The following is a 15,501-nucleotide window of genomic DNA, read 5'->3' on the forward strand; positions in this document are numbered from 1 at the left end:
TGCCTTATCCCCTGAAACGGAAGGCTCGGCGTGGGTCAGAGTCATCTCGATTGGCAGCCTTGACCATCGAGACGGAATTAGGAGCCCCTAAGTCAACGTGTTTGCTCATTTTCATGTCTCCTTTATATCCCTTTCCATCATGAAGATGTGAATCATTTTTAAGGAAAAGATGAATAGACTAACAATTACTTTGTTGCTGAAAACCTGATAGGATAATGGCTTTTGCACCGAGGACCTGTACCCTCCTGCTCTTTTCCACGTGGATTCAGGATTTCCCTGTGCTCTTTATTGATTCTAGTCTCTTCTACCTCAGACACCACAAAATTATGGCTCCTTTTCCAGCTTCACTGCAGTTCAGAGTTGAGTGAAGGGACAAGAGCTGGTAAATTTAGTGAAAGAAAGTCTGGTTGACATCTCTGAGATTCTAGGTTCTCTGGAGGCTGAGATGCTCTTGCAATTTCTACAGAAGATACTAAGGTACCATAAGTCACTACTACAAGGAAGTTCATATTTTTACTTTCAGGAACAAAGACAGCAAAATTTCCCCTACGAGCTCCTTGGTTTCATACTCTGACTCTTTTAGCAGGAAATTCAGCTCAGTCTCTGAACAATGGACAATGGAATTCAATAAAACCTTCTAGAAGACCAAACAAGATTAATAGGGAATAAGGGAATAAGCCTCTTGTGGAGGCTTAGGGCAAGTGGAGAGATACAAGCCCACGTCATTCATTCCTAAACTGAAAATACTGCCAGGTGGCTTTCTGAGCGCCTTTAAGAATACTGAGGGGCATGTGAGCTCAGATAACCAGGGGCACAACTGTGTGTGTGTGTGTGTGTGTGTGTGTGTATTAACTTTTAATACAAACATGACCATCTGTGGAGAAAACCCAGTCAGTACGGAATACTTTTGGGTGGACTTTGTCATTTAAAACTTCTAAAATTACTGTGAGATCTTCTTAGGGAAATCCTGAAGGTGTGAGAACAGCTTAAAAAGGAAACTATTTCTCACCCAGTTTCTCTTCGTTTTTCAGGTGAATCAGCCCCGTTAACTGGCAATTTAAGAGCAAGATTAGGGAACAGAAGATTCTGAGCATATATATGCTTTTTGGAAGTTGCCATTATTCCAAATGGTTAAAAAAAAGGCTTAAGAAAATGTTAAAGGTTTTTTGTTTTTTTTTAAGATTTATTTATTTGAGCAAGAGAGAGTGTGTGCACAAACAGGGAGAGAGGTAGAGGGAGAGGGAGATAAGCAGACTCCTTGCTGAGCGGGGAGCCTGACGCATGCCTCGATCCCAGGACCGTGGGATCACGACCTGAGCCAAAATCAAGAGCTGGTTGTTTAACCAACTGAGCCACTCAGGCGCCCCCCCGCCAAAATGTTAAAGGTTTTAAAATTTAATAGTAAGCAAGCCTAAACAATGCAGACTGTATCTAAACCATCTACGTAGCCAATAATATGCCCCATCCCTGGGACGGTGAGTAGCTGGGACCTGGGTGAGGTGGGCAGGAGATGCAGAGAAGACCCACGGACTCTAATTCATTCCTGAACTCAGTAAGTCACTGCTCCAGGGAAAGGAGGGTGATGAGGGGCAGTAAGTCTTCCCCCCACACAACAGGGAGGTGAAAGATGGGGAAGTGAGATGCTCATTAGCCCCACACAAGGAAGGAACCCAGTGGATGTGCCTTTTCTCTGGGAAAGTGTCTGGAATTTTGCAACAAGTCTGTGCAGTAAGAACAGCACTCTGAGGGGCGCCCGCAGTATGGCCGGAGGGCGGTAACCTCCCACATCATTCGAGAACACATCTTTTTCTTGTGTTACTACAATTTTAAAAGCTATTCTGACACCATAAAACTGTAACATTTAGACTTTTACAAATTACTGTCTTGAAAGAACATGAGGAAGCGAACCAGAATTCTCCAGAAGGCAGAGGTTGTTGGGAAGAAAGTGAAAACCTTGGTCTGATATCCTTCACAGGTTCGAGGTGCCAATCTTCTGTGATCTCTTAAGACATCAAGAATGAGGGGCTCCCTAGTCCTAGTTCCCTGGGAACTAAAAATATAGAATTCCATGGTGGTCCATGGTGGAGAGAGCAAAGTTTTCTGAAGAGGAAGGGCAAGGAAGCAGCCTTCTTCTCTGGTTTGCCCTGGAAAGGAAATAGGGCAGACAGGTTTGACAGGAGTGACTCCCCCAGTCCTATGAGTCCGGGATGGTCATTACCATCCTAAAATATTTAGTCTCCTTGTCCAGCCACAGGTTCATTCCTTGGGTTTACAGTATAGTTTATAACAAGTGAGACTATGACAGCCCCGTAGGTGAAGAAGCTGACTTCTACCAGAGGAGCAGAACCAGTCTCGCTGAGAAGTCCCAGCAAGTCTGACACCACAGGTGCAGAAATTTGAGCCACTGTGCTCACTTTCTGTTTTTATTCTTTAATTTTTAAATTTTTATTTATATATTTATTTTTTGCGTGCATGCATGTGCATGTGCGTGCGCACGAGAGAGAGAGAGAGAGAGCAAGCAGGGGGGGGAGCAGAGGGAGAGAGAGAGAGAATCTCAAGCAGGTTCCATGATCAGAGCAGAACCCAATGTGGGGCTCAATGTCAGGACCCTGAGATCATGATCTAAGCTGAAATCAAGAGTCAGATGCTTAACTGACTGAGCCACCCAGGTGCCCCAACAGTGCTCACTTTCTGTTTATTTTCTTGTACTTCCTGTGTTTATTTCTCATTATTTACTAGTAACATCCTTGTTTGGAAAGGTCTAGTTTATCAGTTGAGCAGAGAGAACGCAGACAAGGCCACAACTGACCTACAGTCTTAGTAAATCTACATCTGCCAAGCATGGCCGGTAGGAAGGACAGCAGCTATCCGGGCTGCAGGGCCCGGTGGGTGTGGTGGGGCTGTGAGAGTTAGGCAAGTGAACCCTCTCAGGTGAGTGCACTGCAGCCAGACGAGGAAGGCAGCTCCTTTCCCTCATCTTCCCCTACATTCCAGAAAGATCTAGAATGACCTAGATGCATCAAGCACGAACCCTCCTTCACCATCACCCTACTCCGTCTCAGTTCCTACCAATCAATACATGCTTCAATTTGGGGCCGATCTTGCCTTCTAGCCCCAGCATATTCTCCAGATATTTGCTGTTTTCCTACCTCACACTGAGCAGACTCCAGGTACCAGGCAATAACCCATGAGTAAGAATCACTTATTCCACAGAGGAACTCGATGTAGGCACTGGTTCTTAATTCAGTAAGGTATCAGGCCTACTGAATGCGTGTACGGGGGTAAAGCCTGAGCGTGTATATTTTTTAAAAGTAACACAAATAATTCTGCCACATGGCACCAACTCCAGCAGAACACGGAAGTGTAGGCTATGCTCAGCACCATTTCGGGGAACATGAGGGCACTGAGCAAGGGGTGCCAATACCCCTTGCGGGGTTCAGAGACTTCACAGAATGGTGACAACTGGGCCAAGCCCTAAGAGATGTTTAAGATATAGGAGACTGTCGGTTTTAAACACACGGTGATGGGCATTCCAGAGAGAATAAAGTAATGGTGATAACTGAGCACCACACACTGTTTAAAAAAAAAAATGGGTCAGGGGCGCCCGGGTGGCTCAGTCGGTTAAGCATCTGCCTTCGGCTCAGGTCGTGATCTCAGAGTCCTGGGTTCGAGCCCCACATCTGTTGGGCTCCCTGCTCAGCAGGGAATCTGCTTCTCTCTCTCTCTCTCTCAGATAAATAAATATAATCTTTGGGGAAAAAAAAATGGGGCAGCTGAGTGGTTTCCAGGACACATTTTGTGTGTGGAAAGAACAAAGGAAAGAACAGTCTTGCATATACTTCCACTTGAATAGGGAAATCAATGAGAAAATATATATGTTTATGCTCTTGTGTGCAGAGACTGTCTCTGGAAGGATAGATAGTATCTATCTGGCTGTCTGCAGGGAGGGAGAAAGGGATGGCCAGGAGGCAAGGGTGGAGATGACGCTTTCCCCAAATGATCTTTTCTGTCTTTCAAATGCTGCACATACTCACCGTCCAATAAATAATCTATTTCAGGGGCAATCAAAGCAGTTATCAAGTTATTTTACCAGTTCACATAAGAAATGATAAAGACTTGGAAACTACTGTGGCCTAAGGTTGGAAGAGAAAAACGTGAGAGATAGAAAGGACTATGAAATTTTCATGAGTAAAAGGCAGGGCAGGAGTGTATTTCAAGAACAGAAGAGAGGGGGACCCTGGCTGCCAAAAGGTGCAACAGAGTAAGGACTAAAAACTGCCCACTGAACTCACTGACCTTATAAAGAGTGAGCAGGAGAGAGACGATCCAAAGCCCCCCACAGTGGGCCAAGGCATGGACAGGAGAAGTGGGGTGTGCATCGAGTCGCTGGGGGTGTGCTCTCCGGGGGGAGGAGGGATGAACTAGGTGCTGGGGATGAAGGAGGGCACTTGTCGTGATGAGCACCAGATGATGTATGGAAGTGCTGAATCACTGAATTGTACACCTGAAACTCATATAACATTGTTTTTTTTTTTTAAGGTTTTATTTATTTATTTGAGAGAGAGAGAGAATGAGAGATAGAGAGCACGAGAGGGAAGAGGGTCACAGGGAGAAGCAGACTCCCTGCTGAGCAGGGCGCCCGATGCGGGACTCGATCCCGGGACTCCAGGATCATGACCTGAGCCGAAGGCAGTCGCCCAACCGACTGAGCCACCCAGGCGCCCTCATATAACATTGTATGTTAACTACCTGGAATTAAAAACTTAAGGGGCCCTGGGTGGCTCAGTCAGTTAAGTGGCTGACTCTTGATCTCAGCTCAGGTCTTGATCTCAGGGTCCTGAGTTCAAGCCCCGTGTTGGGCTCCACACTGGGCATGGAGCCTACTTTAAAAAAAAAGAAATAAAATAAAAACTTAAAAAAAAAAACAAACTTGAGATGTGATGGGAAAGACAAAAAAAAAAAAGGGCAGTAGCTACAGGGACAACTGGGTTGGAGGAAGGTATTTGAGTCACTGGTTTTGTTTACCTATTTTGTTTTGTTTTTAAGAGTAGAAGTCTCCTGATTAGCTAAGGGGAAAAGAGACGGTAACAGCCCCGCGGAGAAACCCTCGTTTCCAGAGTCTGGTTTGGTTAAGACAGCCTGGCTGGTCTATTGAGACGGTTTCAGATGCTGAATGCTGTATGAAAAATACCTCTGACAACTCTCTTCCTCGCAGAAGGAAAACTTCTCATCATAAAAAATGACCAAGGTAATTTGAAAAAGAACCAGACTGAACTTTAAAAAAACGTTAATAGCAATTTAAAAACACAAGTGGATAGAGTCAACAGAAGATTTAATATCTGAAGCACTGGATGAATTGAATATTAGGTAAAATTTTTTATAAACTTCACAAAGTATGAGGGGAGAACTTCTTTTAATCCAATAAAAGATATCCATAAAAAATTACAGCAAACATCACACTTAGTGACAAAACATTAAAACCATTCCCATTACCACCCCTGCTGTTCCCTATCCTATATTGTATTTAAGTCCTACCCCACATATAAGACAAGAAAAAAATGTGTAAGGATTGAAAAGGAAGAAACAAAAATGTCAGTATTGATAGATAATTATGGTCATTGTAGAAAAACACCAAGAATCTCATAAATTACTAGAATCAACTAGTGTTTTCTACAAAGTCACTGGATATAAATCAATATACAAAAAGATCATTTTCTATATGCCAGCGACAAGCAATAACTAAAAAAACCATTTTAAATAGCATAAAATAAAAAAAGAAAAGCATAACACATATATGCATAAATGTATTATATGTATTATATTAACTTAGATTTGCACAAAAAATGTGCAAACCTTTTTGGAAAAAATAATAAAATGTTATTGAAAGTCAATAAAGAACTAATAAAGAGATACCATATTCAGGACTGTTAGAGTCAATATCATTAAGACGAGATAGTCTCCTAAAACTGAATTGCTCTGAAGCTATAGATGTGGGTTGCCCAATAAACTCTAGCCATGTGTGGTTATTTAAATTTAAACTAATTAAAATTAAATTAAAAGATTCAGTTCCTCAGCTGCACTGGCCACATTTTAAGCATTAATTAGTGGAAGTTTTCCATCATCCTAGAAAGTTCTGTTGGACAGTGCAGCCAACAGAACAACTGAAATCACAATAGGGTTGTTTTTGGAGAAATCCAGTAGGCTGGTTTTTAAACTTATTAGGGGTTTAAAAAAAGGAGAAAAAAATGTACTGGGAAGAACAAAGAGCTAAGAACAACCAGGAAACTCCTAAAGAATCTGGAGGAACTGGCTTCATCAAGCTTCCAGAGTCATTATAAAGTAATAGTAATTCAGACACAGGTACTGCCACTAGATCAGCAAACACACCCATGGAACAGACTAGAAAGCCCATAAATTGCTTGATATAAATTGCAAAAATGTTTTCTTAATTTGTACACTGACTTGGAGAATGTTTTATTTTTAAATAGTTGGCTTCATCAGTGTGTTGGTTTATACCTTATGGGTTTTGCAAACTTAGAAAAGCCTTTCCTGGGGCATGTGGGTGGCTGAGTTGGTTAAGTGTTTGGTGCTTGGTCTCAGCTCAGGTCTTGATCTCAGGGTCCTGAGTTCAAGCCCCATGTTGGGATTTGAACTTAAAAAAAAAAAAAAAAGGCCTTTCCTTATTCTAAGGATATAAATGAAATACTTCCCATATTTTCTACTTAGCATTTTTATGGTTTCACTTTTCATATTTAAATATCTGATCTAACTTGAATTTATCTTAGTGCAAAATGTGAAGGAGAGATCTATTTCCCCACCCCCAAGCCAAAAGGGCTATGCAGTTACTCAAATGCCAAGTATTGAAAAACTCATCTTCTCCACTGTTTTGAAGTACTAAATGTTATTTTATGCTAAATATGTGGCAGGTTCTATTTCTGAATTTCCTATTCTGCTCCATTGATATTTCTGTTCATTACGACTCAAAAAACCACAAACCCTAAGGTGAAAATTGCAGTGAATCTACATAAAAATGGAAGGCACTGTAGGCCACATTAACAGAAAAGAGGCTGGCCAGCGAAGACGTTCAAGGTCTCCTAAAAGGAACTGATTGCTAGAATATACAAAAAATTCTTGTAAACCAACAGGAACAAGACAGGAAACTCATCAGAAAAAAACCATAAACAAGGAATATGATTAAGCAGTTCACAGAGAGGAAACCCAAGTGACTAAGAGGTATGTGAGACGTTCAACATTACTGGGAAACAAAAGAAATACAAACCTAGAACTACCGTAAGACATTAGCTTATACCTACTGGGTTGGCAAAAATTAGACAACTGAAAAATACCCAACACCAGCAGGAATGTGGGGAAACAGGAACCTTCATGTACCACTCACTGTTGGGAGTGTGAAAGTCATCCGACCTCTCCATGGAGCAATGGGGCAGTGCTTAATTAGTGAAACTATGCCCCGCGAGTGCGATCTAAAATCCCACTGCTCAGTCTACTCTATGGGAATTCTCCAGGAATACAGGGGAACTTTGCTTGCAGTGGAGTAGAGCTAGTGGGAATCTAGATTCATCGCCCACTCGGAACTCCCAGAATAAGTCAAAACCTGGTAAACGCTTTTACTATGGAACACCGTGCCTCAGTCCGAAGCAATCAACTGGACAATGGCATGGATAGGTCCTAAGATGTTTTGAGTGAAAAGCTATAATCAGATTGTTAGCACAATTCCATTTATATAAATATAACACACACACAACACTGTGTTTTATATCCATACCCAGAACACAAGCCTGTGGCGGGGATGGGCAGGTACAACATGGCCCCATCTGCTGGGCGATACCTTCTGGTTTCCTTCATGCACCTACCTCCCACTGCCAGAGAAACAGAAAAGGAAGATGGCCTGGAGGTTTGAAAGAGTAACGATTTACCAGATCATTTTATCACCTGGGATGCGTCTGTAAGGTCCAGCATCGAAGGAGATGATGCCAGACAGATGAGTTCGGACTTAATGAGGGAAGAGTAGAAGACATATGTAATCTAGAAACCCCAGGGCAATGCAGGGGGGAAGCGCTTTCAAGGGAAGGAGAAACCACGAAGATAAACTTTTCTTGGATGGCGGGTTAGCCTGAAATTGACCAGGGAAAGGTTGATCTGACCGAGTTTGCTGAAGAATTTAAGCTAGAACAAATATATTAAGTTCCTTCACCTTCAACTACGAATAGTTGTTGTACCTTTGTACCTACTAGGTCGGGGGGAAGGGAATCATACCTTACATGGCTTAGATGCGCTACAGACAGGCTAAACAAAATCACAAGGGTGATTGCCTTTGTTCGTTCTGAACATGAATGGAAAAATTACCCACCTTAACCGAGTGATGTGGAATTAATTTTTGCTTAGCGTGCCTATAGGACACTTTAAAAAGAGAACTGCTCCAGCTCCTTGCCAGGGTAAACTCTTTAAGAATGAAAAGATCCAGGTTGGGTCCTAGGATTCTGAACCCCTGGACCTGTGGTTTATAGACCCTCACATTTTGTCTAGATACCACCGTTAACCAACAGTGCTAAGATCCAGTCAGCAGAAGCAGAGCTGAGCTGTGAAAGTGGTAGAAATCATCTCAGAAACGGCCCCTTTCCCACGTCAGGCGGTGCAGGAGGGTCGGCGTGCACACCCATGAGTAACTGGGGCAGGATCTCTAGCTCCTGAGTCTCTCCTGCTTCCGTGCACAGGAATTCTGTGAAGACTTGTTCCCAAACGTAGAAAAACAATCCTAGGAAAGGAATGATCTTTAAATCTATAGCCTGAGAAATCCCCATATTGATGATTTAACAGCCAAGGCGCTTTCAAAGGTATGGGTTCTTGGTTTTGTGTGTGTGTGTGTGTGTGTTTTTTTTGTTGTTGTTGTTTTTGACCTTCAAGAACATTAAAAACGAAGCCGTTTCACATTGGGAATGGTTTCTGAGTCACCACAGCTCATTATCATGAATGGGCTTTTTCATATGGTTAAACAGTGGGTGAAAATAAAGAGAACAGCCATTTTTACTGGAATGTACACACTCCTAGATGAAATTAGCAGTAAACACAAAATAGCCATTGTTAGCCTTAATGCTAGTAGCTCCTGACAACATTCATTCATGTGAACACCAACGAATGTGATAGGCACTTTGCCTTGATTTCCTTGACCAAAAAAAGCAGGAGTCCTACTGTCTTAATTCCTATTTTTATGTCAAGAGTGTATGTGAAAAATGAGTTATTTATAACAAGAAATTAACTAGAAGATGGAGCTATGAATGATACCGACAATTTTCTTTCTTTAAGATTTTATTTTTAAGTCACCTCTACCTCCCACGTGGGGCTCAAACTCACAACCCCAAGATCAAGAGTCCCATGTTCCACCTACTGAGCCAGCCAGGCGTGCCTTCCATTGTTTTGTATTAACCCAATCCATATGTGAGAAGGAAACGGAACGCTGATATTCTCTTTTCTGTTATTCAACTTAATTAGGGCTTTAACAAAATTCTTAGACTAAATGCACCACTTCGTTTCTCCCCTAAAAATAATTTACCAAACTGAAGTCCGTAAAGAATGACTTCACGGCAGGTGTCCCAGCACCCGTGACAGTTGCAAGAACAGCTCTGGGATCCCGCTCCCACTTCACACCCAGCGATGTCACGCGCACCACAGATCTGGGAGAGAGCAAAGTGTAGCTGTTGGTCCTGCACGTTGTCTTCCGAGTTTTCTACTCTCAAAAACCTTGTTAGAAATAAAACCAATGCGGGGCGCCTGGGTGGCTCAGTCGTTAAGCGTCTGCCTTTGGCTCAGGTCATGATCCCAGGCTCCTGGGATCAAGCCCCACATCGGGCTCCCTGCTCCGCGGGAAGCCTGCTTCTCCCTCTCCCTCTCCCCCTGCTTGTGTCCCTCCTCTTGCTGTGTCTCTCTCTGTCAAATAAATAAAATCTTTAAAAAAACAAAACAAACAAACAAACAAAACCAATGTTCAGTACAGCATCCACCCGTGAACTGCAAGGACAGAAAGAACCTTTCTAAAATCCTGGATGACTGGAGCATCCAGGTGGCTCAGTCGGTTGGGCGACTGCCTTCGGCTCAGGTCGTGATCTCGGGGTCCTGGGATCGAGCCCCACATCGGGCTCCCTGCTCGGCGGGGAGTCTGCTTCTCCCTCTGCCTCTGCCCTGCCTCTTTCCCTGCTTGTGGTCTCCCTCACTCTGTCTCTCTCAAATAAATAAAATATTTAAAAATTTTTAAAAAATAAAAAAAATAAAATCCTGGATGATTGCTGCTATTACAGGCCTGGCAGCTCGGGCACAGTCCCCGTCTCCCCGGCCTGTCCTGCCAAGGGTCTTATCTGTAAGAACACAGAGCTTTAAAGTGTATCTAGAACCCTGCCTACATGTATCTCTTCCACCCTGTTTTCCACAATAGAAACCCTCTTATCCAGCCTCGTCTGCTTAATGTTCTAATCCATTGTGAGCCAGGTTTTGACTGCCTCCCCTGTTGCCTGCCTCCAAAGCCTCGCTCAGAAACTCCACTAAACCTTCTCAAACCTTGCTTCCTGACGCTGCTCATCGCTGACCTCTCCTCAGGCTCCTTGCCTACCTACTGTGTCTGTTTCACCCCTTGTTGATGACATTACACCATCTCTGTCACTCTGATGCAAACGATCACTTCAGGTTTCACTCTGCACAAAATCCTTTTTTCTTCAATTAGACTGAAAGCTCCTTACGGGCAAAGAACTCTTTTTTTTCAATAGAGCCACAGGACTTTGGAAAACATTTGGCACAAAATAGAGACTTACTATTCAGTACTTCACAACATTCATATTTTAAAGTCATCTTATTATTATTTTTTAAATTAGAGTATCCTTAAAACAGACCTTCGGTCTAAACGAAAGGCTTCAACACTTAGGAATCCTTTCAAACATGGTAACTTCATTGGGTCGACCATCCTTTATCCCTCCATCATACTGATAGACCAAAGCAGTCAGATTTAGATGAAATTACTCTCATTCAACCTATTTCAATCAAGGGCAATGGGGAATACAAGGGAAGTAACTTTAAATACAGTCATAGAGGAGACGCTTCACTTAGCTTCATGAATGATGATCTGTTAAAAAGTCAGTGCCAATAAATACATCAGACGCACCAAACCAGTAATGCTTCCCAATATTAACATGTAATAAATATCAATATAAATGCAGGCATGGGTACAACTATGTGTAATCCATACCCAAGATTAACTTAAAAAATAAGCCTCTAACAAATAAACAACTGAAGTAAAATAAATATGTAGTTACTATTCATTAGCATGGGCCCTTTTTCAATGTCAAGAAAACAAAAACCTTGGAAAGACAAGAACACTTCCAAAAAATATTCACTGAGCCAACTGGCAAACTCTGACTGGATCCCAGCCCTGAAGATCAGAGGAAAGTCCTCCTCAGATAGAAGTTGGTTGGTGCTAGGAGTTAGATTTAGTTTTGTTCTGGAATTAAAAATTTTTTTTAAAAATATTTATTTTAGAGAGAGAGAGAGAGAGAGAGAGAGAGAAAGCATGAGCAGGGGGAGGAGCAGAGGGAGAGGGAGAAGCAGATTCCCTGCTGAGCCGGGAGCTCTATGGAGGCTCGATCCCAGGACCCGGGGGGATCAGGACCTGAGCTGAAAGCAGACACTTAAGTGACTGAGCCACCCTGGCGCCCCTGAAATTTTAAAATGTTAATGCAGCCAACAGTTTAGCATCCCTTACACATGATTTTTTGCTTTTTCTCTGAGGTGGGTTTTTTCCCTTACTACTGAAACGTCTGCTGTAAGAATTTAGGACCTTTAACTCTAACTGGCACTCAAGGGTATTAAATACAATTACACATTTTAAAGGCTAGTAATTTTACTTCTCCAGAACAATTATCATGCTTTCATTTAGACCTTTTTTCTTTTGAAAAGCTCTTTCTGAACGATGTTGAAAAGCAAGATTTATTTCAGACTGTCTCAACTGTGAATAGTTTCAGCTGTTTATAGGAGATGGTAATTTACTGAAGGCCTGGCAGTACCTGAGAGTAACTGATGTGCCTACACTTAAGCAAACAAGTTCAGGGTTGAGGCCTTACCTAGCTAGGATGGGTTAACAGGCCCTAAGGGAAGATGCCTCCTGTTATCCGTTTCCTATCACTGAACAGAAGATGTGGAAATTAGATTTTCCTAAAGTGAAACCTCACCTGAAAACCTTGACTAGATTTCAGATGAGTTCCTTGTAACAAAAAGGAATGACCCTTACAACACGAGGAAGCAAACAAAAAAAACATCGACAAGAGCAAAGTCTAGTTCTACCCGATGAAATACAAATTCCATTTGTATACAAATGTATACAAAGATGGACACTTCAAATTTAATTCTTAGCTCATCAAAAAGATTGACATTCTATATGCCTATTGCATATTTCTGGATTCTCAAGGAAATTTTTTTTTTAAAAGAAGAAAATCCCCATTTAACTTTTACTTTTGTTAAATAAGTTTGTGTGCTTTCTCTGAATTTATTCAGCAGCTATTACCAGAGCACCCACTACATGCTACAAGGGTGAAATAAAATGTCGTACTTTTCACTTAGAAGTATGAATTATGCCTTATTATCGTATAGTACTGTTTCTGAGAAGCTCAAAATTCTTAGCTGAATGTTTCTTTCATCCTCACAACAAAAATAGAGCCAAGGTAGAGTATGTTCATCTACTATTGGTATTTATAACACCTGGTTAGACTGGAAGTAGAGATCTGATTGACATAACTTATCTCAAGTTGAATAGATTTAAATCCAAGCCGGGGGTGGGGGGGGTGGGGGGTGGGGGGGTGGGGGAGCAAAGCTCACACAAGACATCCCGCTGGGTCAACCCACCGCACTGGACCTTTAATCTCATCTTCCAAGACCTCTTTGCTAGCCCTGATGCTGTGGATGTATCTACAGAGGCTCTGTTCTTCTCTCCAGACTCTTCCTAGACACCTTCTGGGAACACCGTCTGAAAGAACTTTCATCCTGAAGAAATGGGAATTAGCTAAGAAACACAATATTTAAATACACTATGTTTTTCTGTGAATTTTCCAGTTCAATGACTACATTCTTACAATGGTTGAAAAGGGAAGGGTCTAAGAACCAGGCCACAATTATTAGATTGAATCCTATGAAGTTGCCATATGCGTAGGCCGAAAGTAGCTGAATATTGGTAATTTTATATGGTTAACCTAATGTTCTTGGAATAGAATTGATAACTAGTCATGGCAAAAAAAAAAAAAAAAGTATATTCCCTAAAATGAAATTGTGGCTTAAGTATGATTTACTACATGTCGATACAAAAGTGTTTTTCCTGGGACGCCTGGGTGGCTCGGTCGGTTAAGCATCTGCCTTCAGCTCAAGTCATGATCCCAGGGTCCTGGGATTGAGCCCCGCATCGGGCTCCCTGCTCAGCGGGGAGCCTGCTTCTCCCTCTGCTTCTGTCTGCTACTCCACCTGCTTGTGCTTTCTCTCTCTCTCTGTCAAGTGAATAAATAAAATCTTTAAAAAAAAATGTTTTTCCTCAGAAGACATCACTAAAATCACAATGGGAGGGGCGTCTGGTAGGCTCAGTCTGTTAAGCGATCAACTCTTGATTTCAGGTCAGGTCCTGAAGAGAGTCTCTCTCCCCTTTGGTCCCTCCCTCCGTCCCCCTGAAAAAATAATAAAATAAAATAAATCAATAAAATCACAATAGGAGCCTGCAGGGAAAAAAAGTCTACTACACAATATATGTACCTCAGATACACTGTAAAGACATCTGATTCATAAAGTGAAGTTGCCTGCATTAACAGGACCTCAGTCACCGAAGTCATTGGTTATCTAGTGTGTGTGGAGGGCAGTTTACCAGGTGAGGAAACTGAGGTCCGAAGCCCTAAGTCAATTTGGCAAGTCAGAAAGAGCTGGGTCTAGATCCTTAGTTCTCTACTCAGGCATAATGCTTTTTTAAACTCTTCTTGCACCAAAACATCTATTCAAGATTTGACATTTTCAGTGCCAACCCCCTGTGTGTACCATCTTATCTCATATTTCTATCCTCCCTTCCTCAACCCTGAACATCCTGTTCAATGTCAAGTTACTCCCTGGGTATACAAAAGTCTACTCCACATTGAAGCCGGAAGATAAGACCTGCTGTCTTTCATGGTTAATGCCCCCAGATACAAGGCTAACCTCCTCAGCATTATAATCAAAGCCACCATTCCACCACTCTGATTTTCCAGTGTCTTCCCCTTCTTGGCCCAGCTTCAACGTCACACTCTCCAAGAGATGTTCTGATGCCCTGAAGGAAAGAATATCTCTGTCCTCTGCTCCCAAAAGAGAGCAGAGGGTCACTGCTATTGACTCCTTTGGACATTTATCCTATCTCCTTTATTATATCATGAATTTCTCAAAGGCAAGGTCTACCCCTTATCCATGTCTACATTCCCAGTTGTGCCTACCATGGTAGGAACTTAAATGCTCACTAAACCTCTTCAAACCCTCTGAATCTTTACAGAAAAATACCAAGTGCACCATTTTGGAAGGAAGCAATCGACCAAACTCACCTGCGTCATCTAGTGGAAAGGAACACAAACATTATTTTTTTTCCGCACAAGAGAGTTCCTTTAAGTAAATTGGGCAACATAAACTATTTTCAGTACCCTTACAGAATTAGGTGTGCAAAAGAAAACTGTCATGAATCCTTAACTCATAATCATCGGTTTCAAGGTCTTCGGGGCCAGAGAAGTCATTTAGTCCTACCCCAAATTTCACAGACGAGGAACCCAAGTTCCAGAAACAGGAGGTGATGAACCCTACGAAACGTGAGATGGACTCCCTCACCACCTCGAGTTGAGTGCTGCTCTTTTTCCCTATGCCAATAAACTAATCTGTTAATTAAAAAAAAATAAAACGTATCTGCAGACATCGAAAAGAGAAGCATATGGGGACTGGTATGTTTGTATACCCAGTGACTAGCTCAGTGCACAATACAGTGCCAGTGGCCAGTCTACAAATACTGCTGAATGAACAAAGGAACCAACCCAGGCCTTTGGAACAATAACTAAAATAGGCAGAATATGAAATATTTCAAAGCACTCTTCACACAGTCTCCTAGGAGGAACAGCAGAAGCTTGAAAGAGAAAGCAGGGGGAAAATCCCCAAAACAACAGAATGAAGGTTTGAGAAGGAATATAATAGACAAACCAAGCCCTATAAAAATAACTACACTTACGCACATGCAAGATTTTGGCAATATAAAAGCAAATACAAAAGAGAATCAAGTCCTTGAATCGTTATTTCTCCAAAGAATACCTCTAAGTGGCTAAAAAGCACATGAAAAGATGTTCAACACTATTAGTCATTAGGGAAACGCAAAGCAAAACCACAGTGAGACACCACTTCATGCCCACTAGGATGGTAATTTCAACACATGCACACACAAACAAGTGTTGGTGGGATGTGGAGAAACTG

General features: G+C 42.1%; 1 protein-coding gene across 2 annotated transcripts in view; it reads right to left on the bottom strand.

Moving 5' to 3' along the window:
- Positions 1-15,501, bottom strand: part of PROSER2 (proline and serine rich 2) — a 45,932-nt gene that overhangs the window by 24,717 nt on the left and 5,714 nt on the right. The gene's annotated exons all lie outside the window — the stretch shown is intronic.

Source organism: Eumetopias jubatus, unplaced genomic scaffold (assembly GCF_037043125.1).
Source record: "Eumetopias jubatus isolate StellerSeaLion01/CBP00866 unplaced genomic scaffold, mEumJub1_p1.0 scaffold_8, whole genome shotgun sequence".
NCBI lineage: Eukaryota > Metazoa > Chordata > Mammalia > Carnivora > Otariidae > Eumetopias > Eumetopias jubatus.